The sequence below is a fragment of the Budorcas taxicolor genome, chromosome 13, assembly GCF_023091745.1.
Source record: "Budorcas taxicolor isolate Tak-1 chromosome 13, Takin1.1, whole genome shotgun sequence".
NCBI classification, from domain to species: domain Eukaryota; kingdom Metazoa; phylum Chordata; class Mammalia; order Artiodactyla; family Bovidae; genus Budorcas; species Budorcas taxicolor.
The window spans coordinates 76,425,069-76,439,189 of NC_068922.1; positions in this window are offsets into that span (position 1 = coordinate 76,425,069).

Sequence of the window (14,121 nt, forward strand, 5' to 3'; positions counted from 1 at the left end):
CCATGGCCGTAATGTAGTAAATCTCTTTCTGAATACCCCAGCTATAAAGTAGATTATATAGAACTTTCTCTGTCTGGGAGAGCCCTGGTCTGGAGGCGAGGGTTTGTAGGTGGGGAGGAGTCACTACTTGGGTCCCTTGGGTGGCTTACTTCCTCTTCAGGGCCCTCAGTGCTCCTCGCTGGGTGGCGGGAGACTAGATTTCAGTCACCCTGGTGGTGAGCAGGAGCAGAATCACCATGCCCTAAGATGTCTGTGTCCTAGTTCTTGGAAACTAAATATGCTGGTTACATGGCAAGGGGGAATTTGGTTGCAGATGGAATTAAGTTGCTTAATTTGCTGACCTGAAACTAGGAACATGATCCTGGGTTATCTGGGGTGGGGCGGAGGGAACAGTTATCGCCAGGGTCCTTGCAAGTGGACAAAGGAGGCAGAAGAGGGAGAAGCAGAGAGATGGCAATATGAGAACTCACCCTGACATGGCTGCCTTTGAAAATGGAAGGAAGAGGCTGTGAGGCAAGGAATGTGGGTGGCACAGAAGGTGGGAGTGGCCAGAAACAGATTCTCCCTTAGACTAGCCTCGCTGAGATGTTAGTTCCAGGCTTTTGAGACCCGTGACGGTGAAAGTCCGTCCTTGCAGAGTGCACACCACGTGCCAGGCGCAGTCTGAGGAGCTCCACGTGTCACCTCGTTGCATCTTTAGAGAAACCATGAAAGGTGGGGATGATTACTGCCCCTGCCGCTTGACAAATGAGGAAACCGAAGCCCAGAGAAAGCACCTCGCTTTCCCGGGGTCGCGGGGCTGGAGATGACGGAGCCTGGGTTCCCACCCTTGCGGATCATCGGCCTGCCCCCGTTCTCCGTGCAGACAACGCGCGTTTCCTCAATTTCAGGGGAAGTGCTGTGCAAACATGGCACCAGGGAGGGAGACCCGGTTCGCCTGGGACCGGCGCCATGTCCTGGAACAGCTGTTAACGGGGCCTTCAGTCGTGATCAGCCGGTATCTGGTTTGGGGGATGAGTCATGTCGTCACTCCACGGACCCTTCCTCCCAGTGGGGCCTGAAGTCTCAGGAGGCAGGTGAGCGGAGCTGGACCAGCTGGGTTCAAGGAACACGTAAGGAAGCCCCGGAATTGTGTAACTTGCATTTGAGTCTTGGTGTTAGGACCATTTTATTCTGTGACCCTCGGAGGTAAGAGCCTACAAGGTCAGCTCTCAGCCCAGAACTGACTTTTCTTGTCCTCATCTTTTGCTACTCTTTTCCCTCACTTCCCTGGGGATGCCCAAATATGGTCAGGCACACATCTTGCCCATAGCCTTTGCTCTTATCCACATTAATTACCCCCTTTCCTCTAATTCTTTGCTCAAATGTCAACATAGAGATGCCTTCATGACCACTCTACTTAAAATTGCAAATGACTTCCCTGCAAAATACATATCTCCTTCCCTTCCTATATTGCTCTTCAAAAATCCAGACATTCTGACTTATTACATATGTTACTTATTTATCCTGTTTATACTCTCTCTGCCCCAATAGAATTAGAGCCCCAGAGGGTCAGGATGTTTGCCTTTTTCTTTTTAAACTACTGTATCCCTGGTACCACCAACAGCATCTGTCATATAGTGAGCACTCAGTGAATGAATGAATGGATTCAGGGAAGAAATGATATCTTGGCATAAGGTTTCGAAATTGAGGAATGAATTTAAGGGATACGAAAGTAAGTTTCTCATTTGCTTTTCAGATTCAGCAAACTTTTCCTTTGTGCTGTCTGCATTTATTGTCATATTTACACGTTCCCTGATGCTATCTAAACATTCATTTATTTCCTACCAGGACTCTGCCATTTTCTATTTTAATTACCAGTGCATCTAGAATTTATTTCAATGGATGTAATGAGATATGGATTGGATTTAATTTTTTTATCTAGATCGTTAGGTCATTTCCAAATGGTCTGAATGTCATTTATTGAACAATCTATCTTCTGCCAAATAATGGAAATGCAAGGTTTATCATATTGTGAAATCTTTTATCTTTTCCTGAACTTTCTATTGAGTTCTGTTCTCAATCAGTGCACACTTCAGTTCTTATGATTCTGTGTGAGAATATCTGATATAAACTAACTCCATAATTTCTTTTTCTTAAAAAAAAATTTTTTTTTTATGACTTTCTTTTCCAAATTCACTATGGACCATTTTCCTCCTGGTAACTGCATGGAACTTTACATCTTAGAGCTTGCAAAGAAGGGAAATAGATATCGTCAATATTAACTCTTATGTAGGAATACAAAGGGGCTTCCCAGGTGGTTCTAGTGGTAAAGAACCCACCTGCCAATGCAGGAGATGTAAGAGACGTGGGTTGAAGCCCTGGGTTGGGAATATGGCAACCTACTCTTCCCTGGAGGAGGGCATGGCAACAGACTCCAGCGTTCTTGCCTGGAGAATCCATGGACGGAGGAGCCTACAGTCCATAGGGTCACAAAGAGTCAGACATGACTGAAGCAACTTAGCACCACCAGGAACACACTGTATAGCATATTATTTGAGTCTTTCTTTTCAGAGTTTTATTCGCATGGCTCCCACAGACTTGTTATAATAACAATATCTAAGTCTTGTATGTCATTGTTGTTGAAAATTGGATTTGTTTCTCTTTGGGGTTTAACTTGCTTATTCTTGATACATAGGACACATTAATTTGCATCTGTTTTGCTTTTTCCCTTTATTCCTGTATCAACACCAAATTTGGTAAAGCAAGTTCCTCTTAAACTTCCTTCCTTTTTGCAGACTTTTAGGTTTTCTTTACTCGTTTCTCTCCTTATGGAAATGTCATAATTGACTTGCTTAGCTCCCTAAATATCAGCTGATTTTGTAGCTCTTGCCATTTCTGGTGCAATTATAAACTCTGAAAGTTCTGGTTGATTCTCTTGGGTTGAACACTTGGGTCATCCAAGTGGATGACCCTCTGATACTTTGTTCAAATTCCTCTACCTCACACAGACTGTCCAAGTGTCTGGCCATTAATCACTTGCTGCCCCCTCTGTCCACCCCTTCTCTCCTCCTTGGAGTGGTCTGGGTGATACATTAACACACAGATCAGACCTTGATGACTCCTCTGCTCAAAGCCCTCCATGGCTGTCGGGATGTCTCATCTCATTCAGAATGAAAAGCAGGGCAGAAAACAATGGACCAAGAGTTAGGAGAACTGGCTCTGGAGCCAGCTTTATCCCTGTCTCTAGAAAAATAGGCAACTTTCTACTATTTTAAATGGTGAGATGTAGGTGTTTCAAGAGGCAAAGGGCTTAGCCATCCTGTGGCTGTGACTGTGAAAGTCACTCAGTCGTGTCTGACTCTTTGCAACCCCAAGGAGTATACGGTCCATGGAATTCTTAGGCCAGAACAGTGGAGTGGGCAGCCTTTCCCTTCTCCAGGGGATCTTCCCAACCCAGGAATTGAACCTGGGCCTCCTGCATGGCAGGCGAGAGTTCTACCACTGAACCACCCATGCACCGGTCTAGGGGTCCCCAAACTCTCCTGAATTCCCTCCCTGACTCTTCACCTCAGCCCTGCTCCTGATCCCCTCTCCTGAGGCCCTGGCCCGGGGGTCTGCTGCCCTTGACACTCATCCTTCCTCGTCCTGGCTCAGCAGGACCCATCGTTCCTTGTTGACCACTCCGCTGATGTACAGATTCCCAAAAACTGTGGCCACAGCGGCATTTGAACTTCAAAAAATGAAAAGCAATTTTTTTCTTCAAAAAGGAAACAGCTGTACCAGGGGAGTGGAAGCAAATTCTCCAGTGGGAATTGGTTGGTGATTATGCTGATGGGGGATCCAAGTTCATTTTCCAGCCAGGCTTCAAAAATGCAGACCCTGAGCCAAGCGGTGAGCTCACAAGATCTTAAAGTCATATCCGACTATGGGAAAGAGTTCAAGTATATATTTATGCAATATCCACTCCCCTCTCCCCCCAAACAGACATGAAGCAGATTTCAACATCACTTGTTGAATTCCTCACCTGTGGCATCATTTTTCAACCTCCAGCCAATCAGTGGCTTCCAACTCCTCCTTCTCAAATTCTAGTTTCTGTGCCAAGACCCAGACCTTGGTATTTGCTCTCAACTTTATGTCCAGAAGATTCAACAAAATCATCTTCCTCACCCATCCCAATACACTTCTCCTCCAGACATCCATGCTTCTATGCAGACCCCTCATCAGTCAGTCACTCAGGTTCAAAGACATTCCAATCTTATTTGGCTGCTCCTGGACATTGGTTCGGATGCTTTAGGCCACAAGTCACAGCAACTCCAAAAACCAGCAGTTCATGAAAAAACAAGTGTTTTTAGCAAAAGATGGGAAAGGGCAGCTGAAGGCATCACATATTCTCCTTTTGCCAAAAACAAGGGGAAAGGGACAATTTGAGGGAGCACTGTCCCTACCCGTGTCCCTCTTTTCGAGGTGGGGCTGTGCTACTTGGCTTGCAGGATCTTGCTTCCCCAGCCGGGGACTGAACCCGGGCCCTGGCAGTGAAAGCACCGAGCGCCAAGTCCTAATCACTTAACCGCCAGGGAGTTCCTTTTCATAAGGGATAAAAACCTTTCCTGGCAGCCCCATCACACAGCCTCTTCAGCCCCCTTGTCCAGAGTGAGGTCACAGGGCAGCCCTCACTGCAGGTGGAGGGGGGAGGCAGGGTGAACCTCTGGTATGGTGCCCGGGAGAATCAAGGTTGGTAGTTTTGACCAATTGTGATTCTTTGCCATTTGCTCAGGAAAAGCCAAGAAGGTTTTTGGCAAGAAGGACAGGGATGGCTGCCAGATCCGCAAACGGCAGTGCCTGCCATACTGTCTTCTTCCCACGCCCCATCCAGGATGCAGCCTTGCTATTTCCTCCTCGCCCCCATGGCTCCATCCCCTTTGTTTCATTCCCATTGCCAACACCTTTATTCTAACGGAACGGCCTCTCGCTTTGATCCTGATACTTGCCTCTTAGCTAGACATACCACCCCTCGTCTTTTCCCTCCCAAGAGACTGACACCCAGTTCCTCAAGTACAAACACTGACTCACAAAACTCTGGATCCTAGCTACCTGCGGTTGCTCCCTCGTGTATATCAAATGAAAAGCAAACCTCCTCACATGGAAAGCTAAGTCCTTCCACAATATGACCCCTGATAGAGTAAAATCAGTCCTGTTTGCAGCCAGACCAGTAGGGGAACTGAGTCAAACAACTCACCTGGCAGTGGGTGGGTAGGTCGTGATGTTTCCAATGAACAGGAACAAAGCTTGTGGAATATAAACACGTTCAGAAGAGATTGCATAATGACCCTCTTTGAAACTAGGCAGAGATAAGACCATACTACAGCTACAGAGAGGATCTGCTAACGAGAGTGGTGGCTGTCTCTTTACCAATGACAACCCTAGCCCTGTGTTCATCTCTCTACCTGCAAGATAAAAATCTTTAAGACACTCCATCACACCATAATGTCATATGTCAATTGTATCTCAAGAAAAAGCTACCTGATCACCAAACTGCCCCCTCTTCTTGACCCTGCATCGTCAGTCCCTTGGAAACAGTCAATAGTAGCCCAGATCCTAGAGGGAGCTCTTCCCCACATATTTATTTTATTTATTTGTTTGCACTGGGTCTTCGTTGTTGCATCATGCGGGGTCTTTCCTTTCGTAGTCTCTCTAGTAGCCGGGGGCTTAGTAGTTTTGGCACATGGAGGCTTGGTTGCTCCAGGGCATGCGGGATCTCAGTTTCCCTACCAGAGATTGAACCTGAGTCCCCTGCATTACAAGGCGAATTCTTAACCCCTGGACCACCAGGAAAGTCTCTTCTGCGTACCTCTTACCAAGTGTCCTGAGTCACCATGGGCATAATCTCCTTTGTTGTCGTAAATGTAACTGTGCTGTAGCTAAATGTAACTAAATGTAACTGTGGTGGCAGGGAGTTCCTGGTGGTCTCTGCTTGGTAAGCTTTCATATCATGATCCAACCTTCTAACTTCATCCCTTTGAGTTCCCCCAACAGCTCCTTTCTAATTGAGAACCTTTTCAGTATCATAATTCTGATCATACTTCAGATTCATAATTCTGCCCAAGCCTCTGGATCCAGCTGCCATTTTCCATGAAACAGGGAGGACTGAGAGAAGGAGGTGTTGCTGCTGCTGCTGCTGCTAAGTCGCTTCAGTCGTGTCCGACTCTGTGTGACCCCAGAGACAGCAGCCCACCAGGCTCCCCTGTCCCTGGGATTCTCCAGGCAAGAACACTGGAGTGGGTTGCCATTTCCTTCTCCAATGCATGAAAGTGAAAAGTGAAAGTGAAGTCGCTCAGTCGTGTTCGACTCTTCGCGACCCCATGGACTGCAGCCTACCAGCCTCCTCCGTCCATGGGATTTTCCAGGCAAGAGTACTGGAGTGGGGTGCCATCGCCTTCTCCTAGGAGGTGTTGACTGCACCACATATATAGAATTACCAAAGTCTGTGAGAAACTCAATAGGTCACACCCCTAGGCACTGCAACAGAGAAATTCTAAGGAAAAGAAGTGTGATCAGGAAACCTGTAGACTAAAAAGACATAACAAGATTTACCAAATGGATAACGTCCAGTAGAGGATCTAGGGAGGCACACTGGGGTGATGATGCCACAAAGATTGTAGGGAGGTATTCACAGGAGGTTGCTTACTTTTGGAGTGAGGGATGGGCCGTGATTGGGATACAGCCACGGGGCCAGGGAGGGTCTTGCTGCAAAGTGCTCTCTCTTGACCTGGTCCTCATTATAAGGATGTCCGTTGATATATTTCACTAAGCTATATATTTTTGTTGAGTTTCAGGTACCTGTGTTTAATTTTTAACTGAAAAGGTTAAAAAGTGTAACCTTGATCTGGTCAGTTTCTACAGACAAGGAAACAAGAAGCTCACTTAGGGAGCTATTACAGCGCATGAGGAGAGAGAGGGCTGGAATGAAGACCACGAGCTGTGGCTGGATGCTGGATATTTTCCAAGGAAGGACCAACAGGACTCACTGCCACGCTGGACTGAGCCTGAGGGAACGAGAAGAAGCAAAGTGAGGCTGGTGCCTCTCCTTCTTCCATGCTTGCATATCCTGGGGAATGCGGTAGCCAAAGGCATCTGTATGCATGGGATGGAGATTTCACAAAAGTATTAAAGAAGCAGTTACTTCCCTCGTGGCTCAGATGGTAAAGAGTCTGCCTGCAATGTGGGAGACCTGGGTTTGATCCCTGAGTTGAGAAGATCCCTGGAGGAGGGCATGGCAAACCACTCCAGTATTCTAGCCTGGAGAATCCCCCTGGACAGAGGAGCCTGGCGGGCTACAGTCCATGGGGTTGCAAAGAGTTGGACACAACCGAGTGACTAAGCGCACACACACACACCCCACCTGAGGGAGCGTGACACCAATCAAGGAGGGAAGAAATGATGGTGGTGGGATGGCCTTTACTCTGGAAGGCTCTCATGCCTGTCACTGAGGTTCCTGGTGGGAAGTGATCACCAGATGTGGACAGTTGCTGGAAGCAGCATAGCCCAGGGGCATTTCATGACCTTGGGGAATTTGAAACGAGCAGAGACTGTCACCCTAACATGTCAGATCTGCATTGTCCTGGCAACTACGGCGTGAAGGGCCACCCTCCCGTTCCCACCCACAACATAAACCTCTCTCTCTCATTTCTGAAGTTCAAGTTAAACAAGATGTCCCTTTTATGGGAGCTCATTATCCATTTGTTGACTTGAATAATCTATCTTGTCTCCTTAAAAATGTCAAGGTCATAAAACAAGGGAGCCAGACACTTAAATAATTTAAGAGAAAAAGATTGTCAACAGGCAACTCTTTTACATTGATTTTAGTACACTTCACACCTAGATTTGAGAAATAGTAACGTGCAGGTATGTGTCTTATGAAAATCTGCTTTTTGGCAATTTAAAAGCTATTCTTCCTCTGACTTCTGACCTGTGGAACTTACCTTCTGCTCCTCACTAGCTATAGGGTTTCTCAGGCCTGCCCCCTGAAATGTAAACCATCTGTAAGCCAACATTTCCATTGACCGGGGGAGCTATTAGAATCTAGGCCCTAGGAAGGCATCCGATATCCAGCTTATAACCAGGCATCCATTTTGAACTGATTTCTTGGCAAGAAGGCTGCCTGCAGCTTTAAATGGGTTCCCCCACCTCGGGTTCTGTTCTGGGAAGTCTGCAGGCAGCCGCCCTAAGAGTGAGTTATGTCAGCATTCCAGAATTCCTAATGAATTCTCCTGAACAAAAAAACGCTGTTGTGCCCCTTCCCTCAAGTCACATTTCTAGTTGATTCATGAGCAGAGGCACAGAAGAAAAAATCTATGGCTTTGAGGGAATAAGGAAGAGTGAAATCATTCCTGCTCTAAGAAATCACTGCGCCCCAATTATTTTATTTGTTAGGAAAAAGGAACCTCGTTTCCCATTTATTCCTTCCTCTAAATCTAGATTCAGAGTCCCCACCTCTACCCCCAAACCCTTGGGACCTGTTTGAAATTCCATCTAGTTTACATAAAATCCATCTGCAAACTTCCCGATCAAAGTCATCGTCTCTTGCCTGCAAAGAGGCCACCCCAAGTGAAACTGTGCTTGGCTGAGCCCAGCTTGACCCCTCGGTGGCCCTTCCCAGCGTGGGCACGAGGGCCTCCCCCGGCTGGGGCATTCTGCCCATCCATGGGGGAGAGGCTCTGGGCACAATTACCCTGCTCCAATATTGATGCCTTTCACAGGGTTGCTCAGGCTAATTAAAAGTCACGCTGTGCATGATTTTAATTAGGATTCGTATCAGGCTGGGGAAGACTTTCAAAGGGAGAGGAAACCACAAGCTGAGCATTGAGGGTGGAGGGCAGCAGGGAGGTGGGGAGGACAGTTTATTTATAACCTTTCCTGCCACGTGCACGTTGTGGAGGCCAACAGACATATTCCTGCCCCGAAGGGCAGAGGAGCTGGAACTCGAGAGTCCACTGTGGCTTGATGCGTTCCAGTCTTCCTAAGCTGGAGTTTCTGGAATGCTCTGGAATTTCCCCTCATGGCAGCTGAGGCTTGCACACTCCATTTCAGTAAAGGTGAGAGAGTCAGGGATTCGGGCTCCAGCCCACCATTAACCCTCAGAGTCATCACACCCTGGAAGTTCAGCCTCTAGACTCACATTGGGGTTGGTTATGAACAGGAAGTGGAACCACTGCTGCTGCTGCTGCTGCTGCTAAGTCGTTTCAGTCGTGTCTGACTCTGTGCAACCCCAGAGATGGCAGCCCACCAGGCTCCCCCGTCCCTGGGATTCTCCAGGCAAGAACACGCTGGAGTGGGTTGCCATTTCCTTCTCCAATGCTTGAAAGTGAAGTGAAAGTGAAGTCGCTCAGTCGTGTCCGACTCCTAGCGACCCCATGGACTTCAGCCTTCCAGGTTCCTCCATCCATGGGATTTTCCAGGCAAGAGTACTGGAGTGGGGTGCCATTGCCTTCTCCAACCACTACTGTCCAACAAAGCTGGCGCTGTTTCAACCAGCTTTGATCCCCCAGGGTCGAATGTGTCATATGTCCAGAGCTCAGGGCAGTTCCTGACATATATGGGGGGAGTGGTGGTGGTGGTGGTTTAGTTGCTAAAAGTCATGTCTGACTCTTGTGACCCCTTGGGCTGTAGCTTGCCAGGCTTCTCTGTCTGTGGGATTTCCCAGGCAGCAGTACTGGCGTGGGTTGTCATTTCCTTCTCCAGGGAATCTCCCAGATCCAGGGATCAAACCTGCAACTCCTGCATTTCAGGCAGATTCTTTACCGATGCGCCGCCAGGGAAGCCCAACACATTTGAGTAATCAGCTATTAAAAATATGACCGTTTTGCATGTTTCCTCTCTTATGTTTTCAGTTTTTGTGAAATCAGAGACAGGGTTCATTTCATCAGTATATTCTGAGACCCTAGAAAATTCCTGGCCTGTCACTGTGGCTGGCTACAATGTTTGTTGATTTCCTCCCAGGAAATGAGACACTCAATCAGAGCCCATTCTAAAGGGAAGATACTTAAGCAGTGGGAACGCACTTGGCTGCAATACAGACTCCTCCTCCTGCCGGAGCCAATGCTCAATTGCCTGGTCGTGTCTGACTCTTTGCAACCCTCTGGACTTAGCCTGCAGAGCCCCTGACTATCTTAGTCTTTAAAGACGTCTTCTTATCTCGTATCGAATGAGCAGTCTGGAACCCCGAGAGCTCAGGGCAGGTGTGGCAGCAGGGCGATGTCACCATGGATGCGGCATCTTTCCACATGTCTGCTCTGCCTTTCTCAGAGTGCTGGCTCTTCATCCTCATTGTCACAGGATGGCTGCCCACATTCTGCTCTCCCATCCCTGGAAGAGAGAAAGGGGCAAAAGCAAAAGGTTTTGTCATGAGGCTTTGTCTCTTCGTTTTCAGTGTGGGCTGCCCGCAACACACTTCTCCTTATATCGTATTAACCAGAACAGATTCACAGGCCAACTCCTGAACCAATCACTGACATAGGGGAAAAGGATGTACCGTAGTGGTTATAGACCACTTCTGGGATTGAATATGGGCTAGCTTCCCTGAGATCTTGAGGTCACTAACTCCCATCTCAACACAAAATCAGGAATCGGTAGGAAGGGAGGGGGGCTGTGAATGGCTCTTGGGAGGACAACTGAGAGTGTCTGTCTGCCATTCTATTACTGCTATCATTGTTACCAGGCAATTTTGCTAACCCTACGGAAACTTGGGGTTTCCCTGATAGCTCAGTTGGTAAGGAATCCACTTGCAATGCAGGAATTCCTGGTTCAATTCCTGGATTGGGAAGATCCCTGGAGAAGGGATAGGCTACCCACTCCAGTATTCGTGGGCTTCCCTTGTGGCTCAGCTGGTAAAGAATCTGCCTATAATGCAGGAGACCTGGGTTTGACCCCTGAGTTGGACCCTGACCCTTGTCATCAGCTCTACTGTAACGATCAGCCCACTAGGAGTTACAGAAGACCTGGGTCTTCTGGTGAGTAGGTTCCACATTGCCAGCAAGGACATGGGTGCCTTCTCTCTTTCCATTCAACATCATGAGCTGTATATGCCTCACGAGCATAACGTGACTGCTGATGTGCATGAAACTGAATCTGTGTCCTTCATTTCAGTTCACTTCAGTTGCTCAGTCGTGCCCGATTCTTTATGACCCCACAAACTGCAGCACGCCAGGCCTCCCTGTCCATCACCAACTCCCACAGTTCACCCAAACTCATGTCCATTGAGTCGGTGATGCCATCCAGCCATCTCATCCTCTGTCGTCCCCTTCTCCTCCTGCCCCCAATACCTCCCAGTATCAGAGTCTTTTCCAATGAGTCAACTCTTCACATGAGGTGGCCAAAGTACTGGAGTTTCCGCTTTAGCATCACTCCTTTCAAAGAACACCCAGGACTGATCTCCTTTAGAATGGACTGGTTGGATTAGTAACATTTAATTTTATCTCCTTGGTTACCTGCTTAGCCATCCAAGACCAGGAGACTTTTTCCAACATGCCATTTTGATTTAAATACCAACATATTTAGCTAAAAGAGTTGAAAGCAGTCTCCCAGAAGTATAAGAAAACTGGGCAAAGAGAGTGAGTAAATGCCTTTTCTATAACACAGCTTACAGAATTATTAGGTCATTTAATCTGTATGCATGTACCTTTGATTAAATAAACAGAAAAATAAGATAGGGGTCATCTATGAAATGGGCTTGTGTCCCAAACTTGACTTTAGCTGCTGGGGGCGGGTGGGCAGGAACAAGGACCCAGATCCCTGCCCCACCTAACACCCTCCTCCCCGCTCCTCCAATCTGGTTGCAGCTTCTCAGCTGGAGCATAAAGCAAGAGAAGCGATTTCACCTAATCACCTGGGTCATTTTCTCAAAAATTGGTTTCTTTTTAACAGTTTTTTCACAAGGAACAAAAATGAGCATGAGAGGCAGCCAAATTGCTGGCCCTGCTGGTTCTCGCTCGCAGGAGGGGGCTGGCCTGAAAGGGCAAGTGCCTTTGGATCAGACTTCAATTTTCAACCCATCTGGAGAGGCAGCCGCTTCGATGCTGTTTCATGAAATGAAATGGCAACTTAGGGAGAGGCAAATAAATCGGCCTGAAATGCTTTTGACACATGCCCGAGAGCGCTGCTAACGGGGTTGAGAGGCCCAGAATCAGCTCCTATTAACTCCCGTGGTTCAAATTCTTTGAAAGTGTCTTCAAGCTCCCCTCTTGAAACCAAAAGTCGACTCAGAGGACTGGAGCTTGACCCCCAACTTGGGTTCTAACTTGCTGCGCAGCCAAGGAAAAGTCAGCCACTCTGGGTTCATGTCCATCTGTCAAAGGAGGCAGAATGGTTCCCACTGTGAATGCTCAAAGGGGAAATAGGAAAAGCAAGCAAGGTCAGAGTAATGATTCCAAATTCTAAATTATGTCACGGAGTATTTAAGACATTTTCTTGGGCTTTCCATCACAAACGCCTTGTAACAGCCCTTTTAATGAGACCAATCTACTGTTATCATTCCTGTGTTAGGGAGCGAGTGTCCACATAGGTAAGGACACACAGGAGAATGACCATCACACAGTTTAGGACAGCGGCCACCTCTGCGGGGAAGGAGGGACACACATGCAGGGTGGGAGCTTCTGCTCTCTCCAGGCGTCTGCCAGGAAGAGATGTGGACACCGTTTGTATATCTCATCCTCAGCGCTGTTGCCATTTGGGACTGGATAACTTTGTGTTGTAGGGATGTGTCCTCTGCACTAGAAGATGTTTAGCAGCATCCCTGGCCTCTACCCACTAGATGCCCATGGCACCCTCCTCTCCAAGTAGTGACAGATTTAAGAATGTCTCCAGACATTGCCCAATGGCCCCCACGGGCAAAATTGACCCCAGTCAAGACACTAGGTAAAAAAAAGAGGCTCTGTGTCTCAGAAACATTAGATGACTTCTCCAAAGTCACACAGTCAGAAAGAGATCTGGCTCTGGGTAGTCTCAATCCCATCCGGTGCTCTTTAAAATCCATCAGCGTTCCCTGCTGGGGGCCAGTGTGAGGAGCTCTGCCCATGGCAAAGGTCATGAGGAAGGAGGCTTGGCATACGCAAAGGCGTGATCAAGCCTCAGGAAACCCCTTGTTCCCGAGCATCTACTCCAAAACCAGAGTCTGTTTTATGCTCTCACCTACACCTCTGACTTTACGGGGGGCTCTCCCCTATAACCGTTTCTCTCGGAGAAGGAGTAAACGTGCAGCTCCAAGGCAATAAAAATTCCTGGGCGTGACAAGAGTGTTTCGGCTTACGGACTGCTCTGAAGGTTATCTAGCCCGCCTGTGTAGGTTCGTCCGGCCACACGTGATTGTTTACAGCCTCCCAATCTGAGAGGCACGAGATGTTTTAGACTTATTAAAGGCAAATTCTTTGGGGGAGTTAGAAATTATTAGTATAGTGGGTTGGTTAGGAATTATATTGGTGAAGGGTTTTTCATTTGTTGTGTCAATAATTGCTGCTAATTCCCTGCTCTGGGTGGGACAAGGATGTCTCAGGTCAAACCTCTCTGCTGACAGACTAGCTTGTGTGACAGGATTATCCATACTCCTGCCACTACACACATGATTGTTTACTACCTCTTAACCATAAACAGCACAGAGAGTTTTGGAGTATTTTGAGAGTCTTAATTAGCATGGGGCTTTTTCTTCTTGTTGAGTCAATGATTGCCGCCAGGCCTCCATATCCTTAGAATATATTAATCAATATATTTGGAATATAGAAAAGGAAATATAGTAGTTTTTGATGTTAGCAATACTAGACTTTTTGAGTTAATGGATTTTCTCTTTTGTAATAGATCACTGTACTTTGTTATAAATCACTGTGTCCTTGCTATGTAAAAATGTAACTTTATCACTATCTTAAGACTAAATAGATCTTAAGGGGAACATTGGGGAAAGGATTTTTATTTGTTGGGCTGATGTTTGCTGCTAAATCTCCATATTTCCTGCCCTTGTAATGAATATAACTAGCATATAGGAGAAATAAGTATTAACCTTTAAGCATATAGGAGAAATAAGTATTAACCTTTAAGATAAATCATGTTAACCTTGGGTTAAATAAATTCCTTTCTTGATTGTAACTCACTACACCC